The following is a 20,222-nucleotide window of genomic DNA, read 5'->3' as shown; positions in this document are numbered from 1 at the left end:
TTTTTCTTTAAGTTAATTAAGGATTTTGATTGATTTCTTGTAGAGAAAAAGTAGACTGTAATAGCCACTCAGATCACCACCATTTAAAACAGAATTTCTGACTTTAGGCTAAAAGTTCCTTTAAAGTGCCATTTTCCCCCAAATAATTTCTATTGGTCTCTGTTACCTCTACCTGAAAGGTATGATACCACCATTGAAAAGGGCTGCAGTGAATGGTGGGTTAAGTTTCAGCAGGAAGACTGGAGAAAATACTAAGAAGTTGAGGGACACAATCCACTCACTAGTCATACACTCTGTAAGTTGCTTTTGTATATAAGACTCTTACAGATACTAGAGGATAAGTGAAAATACAGAAACACAGCACACCTTGAGTGATAGGTGCTATAACAAAAATAGTATAAAGGTCAATAAAGCACAGAGGAGGGGGTGGTTAACTATTTGCCCAGTGAAAGATGAAGGAAAGTCCAGGCAGTGAGATGAGCATGGACAGGAATGAAAGGGCATGGCTGTTTAGGGAAATGATGAAAAGCTCAGTTTGCTTGGAGCAGCAAGTGAAGACCTAAAGAAAAATGGAGAGGAAACTGATACAATGTATAAAAATGAATTCAGAGTGACTCATAAATGGATGCATATAACATGTTACATCTTAAGTTTTAAATCCCAAGCTTTATTAATACTACCTTAATAACAGATTCAGCCAATTCCTTCTTTATATGAAAATCCTTCTTTACTTAGTTGCTTATTCATCTTGGTTGATACTCTGTGAGCAACTTGAATCTGTACAACTAAACATTATTTCTAGAAAATATCCTTGATGTTTTCTTTAAACTTTCTTTCACCATGTCACCATTAGCCCCATTGGATCTTATGAATGTAATCTGCCTGCCTTTTGGCTTGTTTCACACCTTCTATCTGTTTTTTGTGCATTCAGGAGATTAATTCACCTAGGATGTAAGGATTATTAATTCACTACATATATATATATATATATATATTTTTTTTTTTTTTTGCGGTACGCGAGCCTCTCACTGTTGTGGCCTCTCCCGTTGCGGAGCACAGGCTCCAGACGCGCAGGCTCAGCGGCCATGGCTCACGGGCCCAGCTGCTCCATGGCATGTGGGACCTTCCCGGACCGGGGCACGAACCCCTCCCCCTGCTTTGGCAGGCAGACTCTCAACCACTGTGCCACCAGGGAAGCCCTAATTCACTATTTTTAATGTAAAATATATCAAATATGCAAGTGTCAAAAACATGTACAACTAACAAATATAAGTGATTTAAAATCATACTCATTCTTGTAGATAGATAATTTTTTCCAATAATTCACTATCCCATCCTGAAAGAGAATCCTATGTCCTTTGCTCTTCGTGATGTGACTTGCAGTGTCTCCTATTGAAGGAGTATACTTTCCTGCCCCATTAACATAGGGTCTAGCCATGTGACTTGTTTTGGCAAATGGAAGTGAGTGGATGTGATAGAGTCCACATCCAAGAAGAAACTTTTCAGAGCCATGCTTTAGCCTGGATTCAGAAGTAAAAAGATATATGGGGCAGAAGCAGAGGAGCAGCTGACAAGCAGTCAACATATAACAAAACTGACAAATAAAACTTATGTGTTGAAAACAAAAAAAGTGGGGGAATCATTTAATATTGCAGCAAAACTAAGTAATATACCAGTGTACCCCAAACCCAGATTAAGACACAGCAGATCAGGAGAGACCTTCAAGATGGTGGAGGAATAAGATGTGGAGATCACCTTCCTCCCCACAAATACATCAGAAATACATCTACATGTGGAACAACTCCTACAGAACACCACTGAATGCTGGCAGAAGACCTCAGACTTCCCAAAAGGCAAGAAACACCCCACGTACCGGGGTAGAGCAAAAGAAAAAAGGAAAAAGAGAAACAAAAGAATAGGGATGGGACCTGCACCTCTGGGAGGAGCTGTGAAGGAGGAAAAGTTTCCACACAATAGGAAGCCCCTTCACTGGTGGATACGGGGTGTGGCAGGGGGGAAGCTATGGAGCCATAGAGGATAGCACAGCAACAGAGGTGCAGAGGGAAAAATGGAGAGGTTCCCATGTAGAGGATCGGTGCAGACCAGCACTCACCAGCCTGAGAGGCTTGTTGTCTCACCCACCTGGGGCAGATGGAGGCTGGGAGCTTGGAAGTCAGGCTCTGACTTCGGAGTTCAGATCCCAGAGAGAGGACTGGGATTGGCTGCATGAACACAGCCTGAAGAGGGCTAGTGTTCCACAGTAGCCGGGAGGGGCTCCGGGAAAAAGTCTGGACTTGCCTAAGAGGTGAGAGACAATTGTTTCAGAGTGCGTGAGGAGAGGGGATTCAGAGCACCACCTGGACAAACTCCGGAGATGTGTGTGAGCTGCTGCCATCAGCATGGACACTACAGACAGGCATGAGATGCTAAGTTGGCTGCTGGAGCCACCAAGAAGCCTGTTTGCAAACACAGGTCACTATCCACACCTCCCCTCCCGGGAGCCTGAGCAACCCACCACTGCCAGGGTCTCGTGACCCAGGGACAACTTCCCTGGGAGAACACATGGCACACCTCAGGCTGTTGCAACGTCACGTCGGCCTCTGCCGTAGCAGACTAAACGTACATTCCATACCCCACCTTCCCCCTGGCCTGAGTGAACCAGAACCTTCTAATCAGCTGCTACTTTAACCTGGTCCTGTCTGGGCAGGGAACAGATGCCCTCAGGTGAACTACACTCAGAGACTGGGCTAAATCCAAAGCTGAACCCCAGGAGCTGTGCGAACAAAGAGAAAGGGAAATCTCTCCCAGTAGCCTCAGGAGCAGCAGATTAAATCTCCACAATCAACTTGATGTACCCTGCATCTGTGGAATACCTGAATAGACAATGAATCATCCTAAAAATGAGGCAGTGGAGCTTGGGAGCAACTGTAGACTAGGGGTTTGCTTTCCACATCTAATTTGTTTCTGGTTTTATGTTTATCTTAGTTTAGTATTTAGATTTTATTATCATTGGTAGATTTGTTTGATTTGGTTGCTCTCTTCCTTCATATATATATATATATATATATGTATATACATATATTTGTCTTTTTTCTCTTTTTGTGAGTGTGTATGTGTATGCTTCTTCTGGTGATTTTGTCTGTATAGCATTGCTTTTAACATTTGTCCTAGGGTTATGTCTGTCCATTTAGTTTGTTTGTTTGTTTGTTTTTAGTACAGTTTTTAGCACTTGTTATCATTGCTGGATTTGTTTTTGGATTGGTTTCTCTCTTCTTTCTTTCTTTTTTTATTACTTTTCAATATTTTGTTTTTAATAATTATTTTTCATTTCAATAACTTTATTTTATTTATCTTCTTTCTTTCTTCTTTCTTTCTTTCTTTCTTTCTTTCTTTCTTTCTTTCTTTCTTTCTTTCTTTCTTTCTTTCTTTCTTTCTTTCTTTCTTTCTTTCTTTCTTTCTTCTCCCTTTTCTTCTGAGCCATGTGGCTGACAGGGTCTTAGTGTTCTGGCTGAGTGTCAGGCCTATGCCTCAGAGGTGGGAGAGCCAAGTTCAGGACATTGGTCCACCAGAGACATCCCAGCTCCATGTAATATCAAATGGCAAATATCTCCCAGAGATCTCGATCTCAACACCAAGACCCAGCTTCATTCAATGACCAGCAAGATACAGTGCTGGACACTCTATGCCAAACAATTAGCAAGACAGGAACACAACCCCACTCATTAGCACAGAGGCTGCCTAAAATCATTATAAGGTCACAGACAGCCCAAAACACACTGCCGGACATGATCGTGCCCACCAGAAAGACAAGATCCAGCCCCATCCACCAAAACACAGGCAACAGTCACCTCCAGCAGGAAGCCTACACAACCCACTGAACCAAACTTAGCCATTGGGGGCAGACAGCCAAAAAAAAATAGGAACTACAAACCTGCAGCCTGTGAAAGGAGGTCCCAACACACAGTAAGCTAAGCAAAATGAGAAAACAGAGAAACACACAGCAGATGAAGGAACAACGTGAAAACTCACAAGACCAAACAAATGAAGAGGAAATAGGCAGCCTACCTGAAAAAAATTCAGAGTAATGATAGTAAAGATGATCCAAAATCTTGGATATAGAACGTAGAAAATACAAGAAACGTTTAACAAGGACCTAGAAGAACTAAAGAGCAAACAAACAATGATGAAAAACAAAATAAATGAAATTTAAAATTCTCTAAAAGGAATCAATAGCAGAATAACTGAAGAAGAAGAATGGATAAGTGACCTGGAAGATAAAATAGTGGAAATAACTACTGCACAGCAGAAAAAGAAAAGAGAATGAAACTAATTGAGAACAGTCACAGAGAACTCTGGACAACTTTAAATGCACCAACATTCAAATTATAGGGGTCCCAGAAGAAGAAGAGAAAAAGAAATGGACTAAGAAAATATTTCAAGAGATTATAGTTGAAAACTTCCCTAATATGGGAAAGGAAATAGTCAATCAAGTCCAGGAAGCACAGAGAGTCCCATATAGGATAACTCCAAGGAAAAACACGCCAAGACACATACTACTAAAACAATCAAAAATTAAATACAAAGAAAAAATATTAAAAGCAGCAAGGGAAAAACCACAAAAAACATAGAAGGGAATCCCCATAAGGTTAACAGCTGATCTTTCATCAGAAACTCTGCAAGCCAGAAGAGAGTGACAGGACATATTTAAAGTGATTAAAGGGAAAAACCTACAATGAAGATTACTTTACCCAGCAAGGATCTCATTCATATTCGATGGAGAAATTAAAACCTTTACAGACAAGCAAAAGCTAAGAGAATTCAGCACCACCAAACCAGCTTTACAACAAAAGCTAACAGAACTTCTCTAGGCAGGAAACACAAGAGAAGGAAAAGACTGACAAAAACAAACGCAAAACAATTAAGAAAATGGTCATAGGAACATACAATTCAATAATTACCTTAAATGTAAATGGGTTAAATGCTCCAGCCAAAACATAGGCTGAATGGATACAAAAACAAGACCTGTATATATACTGTCTACAAGAGACCCACTTCAGACTTAGGGACATATGCAGACTAAAAGTGAGGGGATGGAAAAAGATATTCCAAGCAAATGGAAATCAAAAGAAAGCTAGAGTAGCAATACTCAAATCAGATAAAATAGACTTTAAAATAAAGAATGTTACAAGAGACAAGGAAGGACACTACATAATGATCAAGGGATCAATCCAAGAAGAAGAAATAACAATTGTAAATATTTATGCACCCAACATATGAGCACCTTTATACATAAGGCAAATGCTAACAGCCATAAAAGGGGAAATCGAAAGTAACACAATCATGGTAGGGGACTTTAACACCCTATTTTCATCAATGGACAGATCAACCAAAATGAAAATAAATAAGGAAACACAAGCTTTAAATGACATATTAAACAAGATGGACTTAATTGATATTTATAGGACATTCCATCCAAAAACAACAGAATATACTTTCTCCTCAAGTGCTCATGGAACATTCTCCAGGATAGATCATACCTGGAGTCACAAATCAAGCCTTGATAAATTTAAGAAAATAGAAATCATATCAAATATATTTTCCACCACAATGCTATGAGAATAGATATCAATTACAGGGGAAAAATCTCTAAAATATAGAAACACATGCAGGCTAAACAATATATTACTTAATAACCAAGGAATCACAGAAGAAATCAAACAGAAAATCAAAAAATAACTAGAAACAAATGACAATGAAAACATGAAAACCCAAAACCTATGAGATGCAGCAAAAACAGTTCTAAGAGGGAAGTTTATAGCAATACACTCCTACCTCAAGAAACAAGAAACATCTCAAATAAACAATCAAACAGTACACCTAAAGGAATTAGAGAAACAAAAACAAAAAAACCCTTAAGTTAGCAGAAGGAAAGATATCATAAATATCAGATCAGAAATAAATGAAAAAGAAATGAAGGAAAAATAGCAAAGATCAATTCAACTAGCAGCTGGTTCTTGGAGAAGATAAACAAAATTGATAAACCATTAGCCAGGCTCATCAAGAAAAAAAAGGAGAAGACTCAAACCAATAGAATTAGATATGAAAAAGAAGTAACAACTACAGTGCAAAAATACAAAGGATCATGAGAGATTACTACAAGCAACTATATGCCAATAAATTGGACAACCTGGAAGAAAAGGACAAATTCTTAGAAAAGCACAACACTCCAAGACTGAACCAATAAGAAATAGAAAATATAAACAGATGAAACACAAGCTGTGAAATTGAGACTGTGATTAAAAATCTTCCAACAAACAGAAGCCCAGGACCAGACGGCTTCACGGGCAAATTCTATCAAACATTTAGAGAAGAATTAACACCTATCTTTCTCAAACTCTTCCAAAATATACCAGAGGGAGGAAGACTCCCAAGCTCATTCTACAAGGCCACATCACGCTGAAACCAAAACCAGACAAAGATTTCACAAAGAGAGAAAACTACAGGCCAATATCACTGATGGACATAGATGCAATAATCCTCAACAAAATACTAGCATACAGAATCCAGCAGCACATTAAAAGGATCAAACACCATGATCAAGTTGGGTTTATCCCAGGAATGCAAGGATTCCTCAATATACGCAAATCATTTAGTGTGATACATCATATTAACAAATTGAAGGAGAAAAACCATATGATCATCTCAAAAGATGCAGAAGAAGCTTTTGACAAAATTCAACACAAATTTAAGATTAAAACCCTCCAGAAAGTAGGCACAGAGGGAACTTACCTCAACATAATAAAGGGCATATATGACAAACCCACAGCCAACATCATTCTCAATGGTGAAAAACTGAAAGCATTTCCACTACGATTCAGAACAAGACAAGGTTGTCCACTCTCATTACTATTATTCAACATAGTTTTGGAAGTTTAATCAGAGAAATCAGGTAAGAAAAAGAAATAAAAGGAATCCAAATCAGAAAAGAATAAATAAAGCCATCACTGTTTGCAGATGACATGATACTATACATAGAGAATCATAAAGGAGCTACCAGAAAACTACTAGAGCTAATCAATGAATTTGGTAAAGTAGCAGGATAAAAAATTAATGCACAGAAATCTCTTGCATTCCTAACACTAATGATGAACAATCTGAAGGGAAATTAAGGAAACATTCCCATTTACCATTGAAACACAAAGAATAAAATATCTGGGAATAAACCTACCTAAGGAGACAAAAAACCTGTATACAGAAAACTATAAGACACTGATGAAAGAAATTAAAGATGATACAAACAGATGGAGACATATACCATGTTTTAGGATTGGAAGAATCAACAGTGTGAAAATGACTATACGACCCAAACTACATTCATTGCAATCCCTATCAAACTACCAATGGCATTTTTCATAAAAGTAGAACAAAAAATTTCACAATTTGTATGAAAACACAAAAGACCCCGAATAACCAAAGCAATCTTGAGAAAGAAAAATGGAGCTGGAGGAAACAGGCTCCTGGACTTAAGACTATACTACAAAGATACAGTAATCAAGATAGTAAGGTACTGGAACAAAAACAGAAATATAGATCAATGGAACAGGATAGAAAGCCCAGAGATAAACCCACACACTTATTGTGACCTTATTTTTGATAAAGGAAGCAAGAATATACACTGGAGAAAAGACAGCCTCTTCAATAAGTGGTGCTAGGAAAACTGGACAGCTGCATGTAAAAGAATGAAATCAGAACAATCTTTAACACCATACACAAAAATAAACTCAAAATGGATTAAAGACCTAAATGTAAGGACAGACACTATAATACTCTTAGAGGAAAACATAGGCAGAACACTCTATGACATAAATCACAGCAAGATCCTTTTTGACCCTCCTAGAGAATTGGAAATAAATACACAAATAAACAAATGGGACCTAATGAAACTTAAAAGCTTTTGCACAGCAAAGGAAACCATAAACAAAATGAAAAGACAACCCTCATAATGGGAGAAAATATTTACAAATGAAGCAACTGACAAAGGATTACAAGCAGCTCATGCAGCTCAATATCAAAAACACAAAAAGACTAATCCAAAAATGGGTTGAAGACCTAAATAGACATTTTTCCAAAGAAGATATACAGATTGCCAATAAACACATGAAAGAATGCTCAACATCACTAATCATTAGAGAAACGCAAATCAAAACTACAATGAGGTAACACCTCACACCAGTCAGAATGGACATCATCAAAAAATCTACAAACAATAAATGCTGGAGAAGGTTTGGAAAAAAGGGAACCCTTTTGCCCTATTGGTGGGAATGTAAATTGATATAACCACTATGGAGAACAGTATGGAGGTTCCTTAAAAAACTACAAATAGAACTACCATATGACCCAGCAATCCCACTACTGGGCATATAACCTGAGAAAACCAAAATTCAAAAAGAATCATGTGCCACAATGTTCATTGCAGATCTATTTACAATAGCCAGGACATGGAAGCAGCATAAATGTCCATCGACAGATGAATTGATAAAATGGATAAAGAAGATGTTACACATATATATATAATGGAATATTACTCATCCATAAAAAGAAGAAAAATTGAGTTATTTTTATTGATGTGGATGAACCTAGAATCTGTCATACAGAGCAAAGTAAGTTAGAAAATTAAAAACAAATACCATATGCTAACACATATATATGGACTCTAAAAGAAAAAAAAATGGTTCTGAAGAACCTAGGCGCAGGATAGGAATAAAGATATAGATGTAGAGAATGGACTTGAGGACACAGGGAGGGGGAAGGGTAAGCTGGGGTGAAGTGAGGGAGTGGCATGAACTTATATATACTACCAAATGTAAAATAGATAGCTAGTGGGAAGCAGCCACATAGCACAGGGAGATCAGCTCGGTGCTTTGTGACCACCTAGAAGGGTGGGATTGGGAGGATGGGAGGGAGACACAAGAGGGAGGAGATATTGAGATATATGTATAGCTAATTCACTTTGTTTTAAAGCAGAAACTAACACAACATTGTAAAGTAATTATACTCCAATAAAGATGTTAAAAAAAAAAAAAAGACACAGCAGATCACCATTCATAAAAGGTTTGTAAAGGTAATGTTGTAGTATAAGCTGCAGATAAGGAGTTAGAGCATTATATCCTGAATAGAAATCAGGACACCCACAAGTTGTAATGGCAGGCTTTGAGAAGAAGGAAAGGAATCAGGAAAATTCAATACATGGAATTGAAACAATTGTTATCCATATGGAAAATAAAATCAAATTGGATCTCTGGCTTATAACACATTGAATATTCCAGGTAGATTAAAAATGTAAATTTACTAAAGAAAAAAATTGTAAAAGTGTAAAAGAAATATAGACCAATATCTTTTTTTTTTTTTTGCACTATGCAAGCCTCTCACTGTTGTGGCTTCTCACGTTGCGGAGCACAGGCTCCGGATGCACAGGCTCAGCGGCCATGGCTCATGGGCCTAGCTGCTCTGTGGCATGTGGGATCTTCCCGGACCAGGGTATGAACCCGTGTCCCCTGCATCGGCAGGCGGACTCTCAACCACTGCTCCACCAGGGAAGCCCAGGCCAAGATCTTTAACTTCAGATTAGGAATGATCTCTTTAGTAAGGTATAACATACACAAATTATAAAAAAATTGATATATATTTTTGCATTGAAACTTTAATTCTCATACAAAAATTGGGTAAATGAATTTTTTAAAATAAAGCAACAGACTGAGAGAATTAATAGATAACATAAGAATAATAGATAGTATTAATAGAATTAATTCTAATTCTATTGATAGAATTAATATTATTAACACAATTCATAGACAACATAAGAATTAAAGGATAACCAAGAATTAATAGATAACATAAATAACTCCTAAAAATAATATGAAAACAAAAAGCAATTCAATTAGCAAAAGGAACAATACATGTAAAAGCACTTATCAAAAGAGGAAGGTAAAATAATAAACATATCATAAGAAGTTTAATTTCATTACTCATTGAGAAAATAAAAATGAAATCAACAATGATAGATTCAGACTGGCATTAATATGAATGCCCAACAACATTTGGTGTTGACCAAAAGGAGAAAAAAGGAAACTTTCATTCCCTCTTTATGGGAATATAATTGGCAAAAACATTTTGAAAACTCTTACACAGTAATGCATAAAGTTGATGTGACAGGCAGAACAATGATACAAAAGATGTCAGTTTCTTAATCCTCATAACTTGTTAGGTTACATGCAAAAGGGGATTAAAGTTGCAGATATAATTAGGGTTGCTAATCAGCTGATCTTAAAATAGGTAAATTACTCTGTATTATCTGGCTGGACCCAATGTAATAATATGAGTCCTTAAATGTGGATAAAGTTTCCCAGCTGTCGTCAGAGGGAGATATGATTATGGAAGAGGTCAGAGTGATGAGATGTGAGAAGGAATAGACTTATCGTAGCTGGCTTTGAAGATGCAGAAGGGAGCCATAAGCCAAAGAATGTGGGCAGCCTCTAGAACTAGGAAAGGCTAGGAAACAGATACTCATTACAGGCTCCTGAAAGAAATGAAGCGCTGTTAAAGTAACATACTGATTTCAACTCAGTGAGACCTGTGTCAGGCTTATGATTTACAGAACTGTAAGAAAATAAATATATGTTGTTTTAAGCCACTCATTTTGAAGTTATTTATTTATTTATTTATCTATTTTTTTTTTCGATATGCGGGCCTCTCACTGTTGTGGCCTCTCCTGTTGCGGAGCACAGGCTCCAGACGCGCAGGCTCAGCGGCCATGGCTCATGGGCCTAGCCGCTTCGCGGCATGTGGGATCTTCCCGGACCAGGGCACGAGCCCGCGTCCCCTGCATCAGCAGGCGGACTCTCAACCACTGCGCCACCAGGGAAGCCCCATTTTGCAGTAATTTGTTACAGTATCAATACAGTTGAAAAGGTACATATTCTATTAATCAGTAATTCTACTTCTAAATATAAGCTCTTGAGAAACTCTTACATTTTTGCACAAGTAGATATAAATAAAGCTGTTCATTGCTGCATTTTTTGTAATAGAGAAAGTTGGAAACAAGTGTTAGTGGGGGAATGAATGTAGTCACACAGGTTATGTTCTTGAACAGCTAAAATAAACCAACTATATCTTAATAGTCCACCATAAGTAAATTTCAAACCTACAATATTGAAGCCAAAAGCAATCTGCAGAATGACACAAACGGCACAATACCATTTATACAAAATTTTAAAACACACAAAACAATACCTTTATATTATTTTTGAATACATACACATATGGTAAATTTTTAAAAACATGAATGGGAAAGATCCACACAAGCTGGAGAGTGCTTGTTTGTTTTAGGGAGCAAACGAGGGAATGAGATGTAGTGTCTTTGTAGAAATGGGGTATAAAGGAGGCATAAGCAATTGAATCCAAAGAATTATAAAATTCTTATAAAATACTCAAAACGGATGAAGCAACGTTAGAATTTACAGAATATTGACAGTTACACCAGGTTTCATCATTTTTTAAATATTTTAGTTTGTTTTGAAATATTTTCATACTGTAAAATATAAAAACAGAGGAAAGAGAGAAAAGTGAAAGTGAAAGCTCTGGATTGACTTCTAGCTCTGGTAATTACTATAATAGGATTTTAGGCAAAACTAGGATTCAGTAAGCTCAGTGAATATGACACCATAGGATGTATTCTAAACCACTAGGGGCACCACCAGAGAAAAGATCATTTCTCTGTGTACATCAGAAAATTCCTCCCTATAACTTAAGATACACCACAATATCTCAATTTTTCAGGTGAATTAAGTGAGGCTAACTTTCAACAGTTTGTCTGAACCTTAAATGTACAAAAACTTGTGAATATAAAATACCTAGTGTCAATTCAAAGAAAACCACACAGTGCAAGAGCTGTGAGTTTAAGTTTTATTCAGGATCTTACTGAGGACTATAGCCTGGGAAACAGCCTCCCAGATAGCTCTGAGGAACTGCTCAGAACAGGCAGGGGGAAAAACCAGTATATATATATGATTTTTGGCCAGGGAATACGTGCAGTCAAACATACATTTTGGTAAAATGTCACTTCTAGTCACAAATAACAGGTATCTCAGTTAATGATTTTAATACTTTTCCATGGATAGGAAGTTGTAAGAATCTGGGTGTATTAAAATTCTTCCTGAAATATACCTCAAACTTAGTAAGAGGCCAGTTTTTCCAAAGCACAGTGTGCCTCATCCTGTTTTTCTCTAAAACCCTTTCAGTACACTGTCAGTCATCAACTGCAGGGGCTAGTGACTTAATTCTTATAGTATAGTGAGCAAAATTCTTTGTTTTACGCTAGCATAAATAGCTATTCCCCATAATGTCAAGCTTTCTTTCACTCCCTGCCCTCCTACCTTTCCTTTATCTAGTATGCTCTATAAGCAAGACTTGTAAAGAAAAATCCTGTTGTTTTGTGCCTATCAATAGCAATGCTATGGCTAGAAATGCATGCGGACACTCATCTGGGCCCACCAAGCTCCCCACAGATATCTCCCCTTTCAAAACCCATGCTGTGGCTGGACTAGCCCTTGTTGTTCTTACTATGATTGCAAGATGCCCTTAGAAATAACTATCAGGAGACTTTGAAAGACAATGTTTATTACTCACAAGCCCTGGATGGTACACAGCACAAATAGGTCCTCGGAGAGAAGTGGGGGAGGGTAGTGAGGCAGAGGTTGGGAAGTGGGGGAGGTGGGGGTGTGGGGAGGTGGGAGAGTAGGTCTGGGCTTCTGATTTTATTAGGGTCAAGGGTGGGGGCCTAAGTTTTCTCAGGTTCACACCTTATTGGTGAATTTAAAGCATAAGAGCAGGAATTAGAGTGTGAGAAGGGAAAAACAAGTGGTCAAAAGGTCTGTTATTAAGTCAACCAGATACCAAATATCTCTAAAACACAGGAAACTTGGTGGGGGCTGCTGGGGTGGTTAGCAGGGGAGGTAGTCTGGCTCTCTACTTGCAGCTGGCAAGGTTTTGTTTAGGATAGCCATCAGCAGAGGCCTTGGTGATCAAAAGCTTAAGTCAAGCACTTGCATTACAATTTAAAATAAAACCAAAAACTGTTAGACATTTATACTACAACTGTCCTGGCCTTTTATTTTTTAACTTAAAAACTCTACACACCACATAATTTCCAAATAGCAATAAAAAAGAAAAAAATGCAGTTAACAGTAAACTTGTTACGTCTATATGAAAATTCTGAGACCACCCGGTCCTTTTAGTAAGTATTGCTATTCTATAATACTAAAGCATTTGCATACCCCAAATTGCCAATAATTGCTCTCCTACCTGGGGAAAAAATGGCAGGTTTTTTTTTCTAAATTGAAAATTTATAATGAAGAAAAATACAACTGTTGATAGTTTCTGCATCAATACATTTATATTATATATGTATTAATATATTTATAATATGTCAGTGCAGTTTTTCATGAAAACAAGGTAACTAGAATTTCAGCTCATAATAAGGTATGTTACCAGAAAGTAGATATCACTATAGCTGTGATCGCTGGAACACGTTAGAAACAAAACTTTCAAATAAGTTATGCATAAAAAGTATTAATATTAATAACTTTGCATATTAAATGTGGGACCACAGAATATTATAATACAGAGTATTACAACTGTACTCTCTTTCAGAATAGTAATGATTGAGAAGATTTGGAAGCTGAACAGGACCTTGCGAGGCCTTCCTAGGTGCCAAATCTTCTCTGTGGCCTCCATTACTTGTTTGTAGAAAAAAGGCTTTAGTCTCCTAGGCCTTCCCTAAGTTCCAAAGAGCAGTTAAGCAAGAAAAATAATGCTAGCTTTAACAATAGTTCAGCAAAAAAAAAAAAAAGAGTCCTAGTTCCTCAAGGGATATACATAATAATCTGAGCAGATCTTTGAGTCGTTCTGCAGAAAATAAGAAGACTCTTATCCAGGTGGAGGATAGTGACTACATGCTGATCACAGACATGTAGAGCATGTAGACCCAGACTGGTTGGAATCAGAAAGTTGATTATTAACATTTTTAAAACATGACCCTTTTACCTCACCACCAACCAATGAGAAGAAAGTCCATGAGCTGATCATGGACCCAGCAAACACTCACCTCTAATGTTGCCTTTAAAACTCCTTCCCTAAAAGCCATCGGAGAGTGTAGGTCTTTTGAACATGAGCTGCCCTTGCTTGGTGCCCTGCAATAAACGTTGTGTTTTCCTTCACCACAAACTGGTATCAGTAGATTGGCTTTCCTGCACATCAAGCAAGCAGATCCAAGTTTGGTTTCGTAATAATTTGTGCTATTCTAGCCAAAGTAAAACCAGTAAGGATTGTTCTGTACAATATTCAAAGTTATTATTACAATCATCTAACTTACGTCTTAAAGGAAGTTTCACTCTCTATTAGTTTACCCAGAGCAGTCTTATGTTATATGCTATGAACAGAAGTCTTCAGACAAACATCACAGAAAAAAGTAGCCTAATTTCAGCAAAAACTACTCTTCCAAATACTAGTTTTTAAAAAGTGTTGTTGATATAATTTGTTCATACTTTGACACCAAATTTATTCCAACAACAAAAAAAATCTTGCTTTTTCACAGTTAATTCCATTAAGGAGGATAAACAATGATAAACTTAATAATAACTAAAAATAAGATATTTTCCCTGACTAATGGGAAAAAAAATGTCCAAGATGATCCAGGTGGAACAGATTCCAAACTGGAGACAGGGTATTTAAATGATACAAACTCACAGTTTCTCACTTTGGCACTTTCATACTATGTTTTGCGTTTTTCTGTACTATCACCTTCTCTTTCTCGTCATAAGTAAAATCACACAGCAAGTCACATGCTGAAATAAATATAAAAATATTGAAAACAAGAACCAATACCACTAGGAAAGATTTGGGTTGGCAGGAAAACAGCTAGTCAGTCCAAACTTTCTTTTAGTTTTTGGATAATAGAAAATGATCAGATTTTCTTCATACCTATATCTCAAAGTAATATCTAATTTAAAAATGTTGTAAATTCTGATTTCATTTAATCCTTTAAAACAATCATGACCTACTTTATTTTGTGGAGCTCTTTCATAGCTCATTCTCCCACAGCAGTTTAACCTCTTGAGAAAAGATAGTGTGTAAATGTTCACCATAATAGACCTACCTGGACAAATAAAAAAAGTCTCCTGTACACTGCTTAATTTAATGTCTGAGATGATGATGTGGTGAACACTCAATTCAACACTGATAACAAGTCAGGGAATCTTTTAATCCTCTCTATTAATTGTCTTCACTATCCAGAGCTGAAGGGCACAGTGAATTAGCATTGGAATAAAAAATACGAATGAATGTAAGAATGAGAAGGTAAAAGAAAAATCTAATATTTATTTCCAGAAAGAAAAAAAAATACACAGTACTTAACCTGGTATTTTTTAATAACACTTCATATACTTCAGAAGAATAAATTTGTGAGAAATAAAAACTTGGTGAGACCACAATCTATCCAACCTCTAAAATACTTAGCTCAGTTTGGATGCTATATTGCAGAGAACATTATTCCTTTGGCCTCAGTTTGTGATCATTTAAAATATAAGCATAATTATTGATAACTTCTGTAATTTTCACTAGAGGTAGGTTAACTGCAAGTGACATTCTGATTCAGACATAGTATCTAATTTCTTGTTGAATCTTGCTAAGTTATTTGCCTTCATAAAATATTATGGCAGTGTTCCAAGGGTTAATTATGAGTTGCATAAAAGGCACTTCCATCAACTCATTTTAATTTACTGCTTTCCACTAGGCATCACCCAGCAGCTTGCCTCACTGAAGTTGTAAGGAAGACTTGCTTATATCTGATCTATATAGTCAACAACAACTAATTTCACAGTTCAGTTATTTAACCCTTGAAAAAAAAGACATTTCCTTAAAATCAGATGATAAAAATGAGTTGCAGAAGCTGTACTAAAAAAATTCACAGCTTTAAAAATGATATTTATGTAATCTGTGTTTATGAATTCATCAATTTAGTGAGAAGTATACTAATAAATTCTCTCTAAATTCTGCAAGAGGGAATAACTTATAGATGCATATTTCTAACAATATAACACCAACACACAATTTCAATTATGTACTCAAATCCTAAAAATGGAAGGTTTTGACATATGGCATAATAGATGATCAGCAAATGACCATAACACTGTAATTCAGAAGACGGCCACAGCACTTGAGTAGTTTACGAACTGTGGCAGCCTGAATCCCCAAGTGCCTTCATACTTTCAGTGGGAAGCCATAACTGTTACAGAAATGAAAACATTTATTTAAATCTTAACAAATTTCAATGCCATACCTGAAACCTCAATACTCACATTTTAGCATCTGTGTCATGAGAGGAAAGCATTTGTGTTCAAATAATAATTCAGTGTAGGGTCTTTAAAGCTACATTCAAAAAATTTGATTAATATAAATGTTTATCAAAATCTATCCAGAGTGATTATTGAGAGTGGAAGTGGGGAAAAATGACAAGAAGTGGAATGACTTTAACTTCTTCATTTAAGCAGTGTTAATTGTTGGATAATCCTATATTTGATCATATTAATATTTATAAAAATATAAAAGGAGAGTCTGGTATGTTCTCTATTATATGGTGCTATATAAAGGATGTACACCAGAAGACCATGATATTTTAATATTTTAATAATATTTAAGTATGGAGACATGGAATCTTTTTTGTTTGTTTTTGGTATACCATTATGAACCTCTTCTCTGTGAAATATACTCAATTTTGGGGAATCACATTTTTAGCTTATTCCACCTAGCATGTGAAATATCATTGTCTTACATTTGTTTTTAAATGTACATATTTCAGGCTTTATAAAGTATCCCCTGGTTTTCATAAACTGGAAAAATGTATTTCTAGGATATGTCATGTTAATAAAATCTTCCATTTAGTGACTGTTCACCAGTGCCACACAATTTTTTTCTAATTTTTCTTCAGAACATTATATGAACTTTATTTAAAATGTTGTAGCAATATTTAGGATTCTGACAGACGCTTTTAGAAGTGAAGTAAGATAAATTCATTTAACAACAGAAGTAAGCAAACAAGAGGTGGATATCCAGTTTTTCACTCCTTTTTGTTGGTCTCTTCAGTTTAAATTTAGTCATCCAAGCTATTAGACCAGGAAATGAATGAATTAGTACAATTCCATGAGTGCACAGGCTCATCTCTTTTTACCCTATCTCAAGCCACAGCGTGGCAAGGAGTTTACTTTCTTGTCCCTCATGTTTGATGGCCCATCACAAGAGCTCACTCAGTCAAGAAGCTAAAAATGAAGGCTATGCCAAAAATTCAGAATCCTAAAATCCTGACATACATCTAGTTCTGTTTGGTATTTAATACATCTGTAGCACAAGATGTATGTCATTTAACACTATCATTTTTAAAATACTTTCAAACACACTATAAGTAGATCCTATGAACTAGGTTGAATAGATGTTATTATTTATCATTTTATAGGTGAGAAAATGGAGGATGGGAGAGGTGAAGTCTCTCACCCAAGGTTAAAGAAGAAGAAACCCTCCTGGATTAGAATTCATGTCCTCTGATCCTTTGACCATTGTTCCATGATATGCCCCTTCAACTACCAAGGTAACAAGCAACATAATAAAGCAGAAAAAAAATGTGACTGGAGGCAAAAACAGCCTGGTTATATTTGTTGTTGGAGAGTCTCCAGAGACTATGAAGTGCCACACAATTTATATACATTGTATTATACTTTAACAGCATCTATGTCAGCTATTTTACAAACCTACTTTACAGATGAGAAAATGAAACTTGAGGAAGGTGAAGCAATTTTTCCATGTAAACAAATGAAGATAAAAACTCGAAGCTGTCCAGATTCAAAGAATACACTCTGAACCACTACTTTTGACTCCATTTTGAGAACGCTGAGATCATGTAGATTGATTTCAAAACAGCACAACAAAAAAAAGTGAATGATGTAGCAGTAAAGATTATGCCTGTGTTGCCTTGAGACACATACCCTAATCTCTGGAGCTGACTTTCGCCTGTGCCTATATCCACCAGTGTGCAGAGACAATCTGGCTAGGATTGCCAGATTAAATACAAACACTCATTTAAGTCTGAGTTCCAGATATACCACAATATTTTTTCAGTATGTGTGTCCTAGATATTGCATAGACATACTAAAAATTTATTAGGTTTTAATCTGAAATCCAAACATAATTTGAATCCTCTATTTTTATTTGCTTAATCTGGAGAATCATGTCCTTCCTTTTTTGGGCAGCTCAGCTGAAAGCTGCCTCAGCAGGTCCAAGCTAACTCAGTGGAAGATGAGAACTGTTTGCTCTGGAGCTCTCCCTTTCTAAAAGGCCACTTCCCAGACCAGAAAGGTGCTCCTGTCTGCTGTACCCACAAAAGTGTAGATCCTTACAAGCCAGAGCCCCCTCTATTGGGACTGCAGCCATGGTGCATGCAGTCCATCTGCCCTGCCCGGCGATGCTATTGAAAATCTCAGAGAATTACGTGTGCTCTGCTACTTCTCTGATAGTAAATTATTTCCCAATAAACCTATTTTACACCTACAACACATGGTACTAAACATGTGTGTCCAGTGTATCCATAACCATTTGCATGACAACATTTTGCAAAATTTTTATTCCCTTTGTCCTTTTCAATGTTCACCCATATATGACTGAGAAATGCCACATGGGTCACTCATAATGGATTTTGGGGAAGAAGCTTTCTCCTGTCCTCTTGTTTTTAGAAAGAGTGTTCGTAGCTTCTCTCATTTACTTTTTTAATTTCCCAACTAAAAATATCTAATCTATTTAATGTCTCCTGATATAATATCACGTGATGATAGTTCATCACCTGAAATATGGTATTTTTGCTTCTCCAAGTTTCTAATTTTATAAAGTTTTTTCCTGAAATACAACTCTCAGACTCACACTTCTCCTTACATAGATGGCCAAAAATTTGGTTCCAAAGACAATTAATATTTTCCCTTTTGTTTATCATACTCTTTCCAACAAGGACCAGCATTTTATTGGCATTTGTTTAGAGTAAACATAAGAACACTTGAACTCTAATTTTTTCTAGAATTCAGTTAATAGTTTCGAATCTATTATTATAGTATATATGTTGTTTATAAAATCCATATTCTTCATTTAGGAAAAATGCAAATGTCCACTACCTTATAAAATTGTATCTTCTCTCATTTTTGCCTCCAAAATGACATTTTACTTTCAATAGTTTTTGTGCAAACTTTTTTTAAAAAAAACATTTATTTTCTTATTCAAAAATATCTTCCCAAGATATTGCTTTTGACATTCCTCAGTCTACCATATTCTAATTCCAAACTATCTAATTCTCCCTTTCTAAACACCCTATATTTTTACTATTCTGCCATTCTCGTCAAGCTGTTATTATTTGTTTCCCTGTTAAAAGAAAAAAAAGGCCCATTCTTCAAGAAACCTTGGATAATATACTCTGCTATATGAAAACTTGCCAAATCTTTCCAATTAAGATTCATAACTTTATATGAATTATATTTATGTTATTATGCCTTGAAGTATCAACACTGACATATTATCCTCCAGATAAAGAAGAATTTCCCTGAGGTTAGGGACAATGTCATGCATCTCTTTATCATCCAAAACACCAGGAAGAATTCTCCTCACATATTAATATTCGACATATCATTGTAGACTCATTATTAGAATAAAATGCAAGAATTTGCAACTATAGTGTAATATAGTTTTTAAAAACCCAGTCTTATAGTTTTTCTTCATAACTTATTAAAACACTCTCTGTAAGGCTACTTTTCTTCCCATTTATACTTGTTTGAAATCTAGGGTAAATCCTCTGATCTCTTCAATCCCTAAAACAATTGAACTTTAGTGACTAAAACATCTATTTTGATGTAACAAAATTTCCACCTTCACACAGAGGTAAATTTGCTCCCCTCCTCCTGCTGGGGAAAGCTTTAGGCTTGTGGTGCCTGAAGTAGGACAGGGGGTGGGTGGTCCTTCTGCCTCTCCCATCACTAGCCCACCTCAAGGTGCTTCCCTTGTTGGAAGAGTAGGAAGGGCCAGGTAAGTCTCACCTGCTGTGTACTATTAAGGTGATTTGACTTAGTGACTCTTGGTTTGGC

The 20,222-nt window shown here is 36.3% G+C and overlaps 1 protein-coding gene across 1 annotated transcript in view; it reads left to right on the top strand.

The window, feature by feature from the left end:
* The window catches only part of PCDH20 (protocadherin 20), an 84,831-nt gene extending 67,204 nt beyond the window's left edge, over positions 1 to 17,627 (top strand). The window contains exon 3 of the transcript XR_009559840.1: positions 17,564 to 17,627. The gene's annotated coding sequence lies outside the window, so the exon portion shown is untranslated. The remainder of the gene's footprint in view (positions 1 to 17,563) is intronic.
* The last annotated feature ends 2,595 nt before the right edge of the window (positions 17,628 to 20,222 follow it).

The sequence above is a fragment of the Globicephala melas genome, chromosome 18 (genome assembly GCF_963455315.2).
Source record: "Globicephala melas chromosome 18, mGloMel1.2, whole genome shotgun sequence".
NCBI classification, from domain to species: domain Eukaryota; kingdom Metazoa; phylum Chordata; class Mammalia; order Artiodactyla; family Delphinidae; genus Globicephala; species Globicephala melas.
The sequence above is the reverse complement of the archived record's forward strand: the minus strand, read 5'-3'. Positions and strand labels throughout refer to the sequence as shown.